The sequence below is a fragment of the Balaenoptera ricei genome, chromosome 5 (assembly GCF_028023285.1).
Source record: "Balaenoptera ricei isolate mBalRic1 chromosome 5, mBalRic1.hap2, whole genome shotgun sequence".
In the NCBI taxonomy this organism is placed as follows: Eukaryota; Metazoa; Chordata; class Mammalia; order Artiodactyla; family Balaenopteridae; genus Balaenoptera; species Balaenoptera ricei.
In genome coordinates this window covers 22,844,428-22,846,503 of record NC_082643.1, presented here as the reverse complement: position 1 = coordinate 22,846,503, position 2,076 = coordinate 22,844,428, and the positions used below count along the sequence as shown (strand labels likewise).

The window sequence follows — 2,076 nt, the reverse complement described above, 5'->3', positions numbered from 1 at the left end:
CCAGACCTTCACCATTTATATCATCAGCCATATTTATAGTACAGAGAGACTTTGAAGAAAAGACATATACCCTACCTTGAGTAGCCAGCAGAAAGCAGCCTATGAGAAAAAGGCTTACATATAGTAGTTTATTTCCAGGAGTGATTCCAGGGAACAAGAGCAGAGGATGGGAAATAATGTAACAGAGAAAGAAGGAAACCAATATTGGGGCATGTTATCAAGCTGACCAATGCTTTAGGCAACTTTTTTTTTTTTTCATTCACACATTTAGCATATGCAACTTTAATCAACCAAAAGAAAAAGTCCCAAATGTACAAGTGAAAAAAAATTGAAACTGTTGACACAGGCTTAACTAATATCAGCTACTTTCATGTACAGCTGTGTAAGTCCAGAAATGCTATCCTATATGTATGTACAAAAGTTGTTTATACACAGGTCTGTACATAAGGGTCTATACATTTATTTCCTCAGAACCCTTAAGGTGCCACCTCTTGGTGAAGGCACCAACACTTCATTCACATGTCTTACAAAAAAAGACTGTTCCCTGTATTCAGGACTGACAACACTGCATCCTGTATTCAGACCATGTAGGCTCCACTCGATTGGTTAATAAATTCCTTCCGTCATAATGCAGACAACACCAGGTGCCTGGGTGCCCTTAAACAGCTTCGCACAGACTGCTACAAAGTAAAAGCCCACAAACCAACATGAGATGAGGAAGCAGCGTCCTGACCAGGGTGCCACCATAAGGTCCAGGCTTAGGCAAACCTGCTGCCCTGCTCACTGTCGGTACTCCAGTTCATCTACACTGATGACTTTGGCGGGTGTGGAGGGCAGGGGCTTCTGTCGCACATCTGAGCCACGCCGTTTGGCAAGGCCCACGGGGGAGCTGCTCCTCTGGCTGGGGCGGTGCTCTAGCTGGGGGTGCACCTGAGGCAGGCCTGACCGGGCACATTCTGAGTCGGCGTCTGAACGCTGACAGCAGCTGCCTGGGGACCAGAGCCCGGAGGATGAAGAAGTGAGCGCTGTAGCTGCTGTTGCCTCATTGCCAGATGCAGAGGCGTCCCAGGACGAGGGTTTAGGAGAGGGTGACTAGTGGCAGGTAAAGGGTGAAAGGGTTGACCCAGGATTGGGCCAGATATTCCCTGTAAATGAGTCAGGTCCATCCCAGGAGAAGCACACCAGCTTGGAGCAAACTTGGAAGATGCTGTGGATGTACTCCCTGGGCCAGCATCCCCAAAATTCTCACTATGCAGAAGTGCTTCAGAATTTTCTGTCCTATGGTTTGAATTGGGGGCATCTATTCACCACCTCTTCTACCACATTAGTCAATAGTTACTCCATAAAATACATGTTTTTAGATTTTACTACTTTACTGAAAGAGAATGTATATACATTATCCTGCACAGATTTTAAGTATATAATTTGATATATATATAAGTCAGTGGTTGCCTGGTGATACAAGTAGATATATATAGATAGATAGATATCAAATTATATACTTGAAATCTGTGCAGCATAATGTATGTATGTGTGTATATATATATAAATATATATATATACACACATACATACTCATGAAATTTCACCCACAATCATTACTTCAAACATTTCCATTGCTGCAAAAATTTCGTCATACCTGTTTTCAAATCATCCTTCCCTCTACTTGTATCACCAGACAACCACTGACTTATTTAGGTCCATATGGTTTACTTGTATTTTCTAGAATTTAATACAAATTGAATCATAGAGTATACACTGCTTTTCTCTAGCTTCCTTCACTAAGCATAACTATTTTCAGATACATCATTTTTGTTGCACATATTAAGAGTTTATTTTCCTTTTAATTAAGTGGTATTACATTATTTAGCTATCTTATATCTTGTTATCCATTCTTTTGTCTATGGACATTTGAATTGTTTCTAGCATGGGGCTATTACAAATAAAGCTGCTGTGAATATTCAAATATGAATCATTGCAGAGACATATACTTTTTATTTCTCTTGGTTTGTACATTAGATATGTGTTTAACTTTTTAAGAAAATGTTAACTCGTTTTCCAAAGTGGTTATACCAT

The 2,076-nt window shown here is 40.4% G+C and overlaps 1 pseudogene; it reads right to left on the bottom strand.

Moving 5' to 3' along the window:
* Nucleotides 1-780: 780 nt before the first annotated feature.
* Nucleotides 781-1,300, bottom strand: LOC132366765 (eukaryotic translation initiation factor 4E transporter-like; annotated as a pseudogene).
* Between the last annotated feature and the right edge of the window lie 776 nt (nucleotides 1,301-2,076).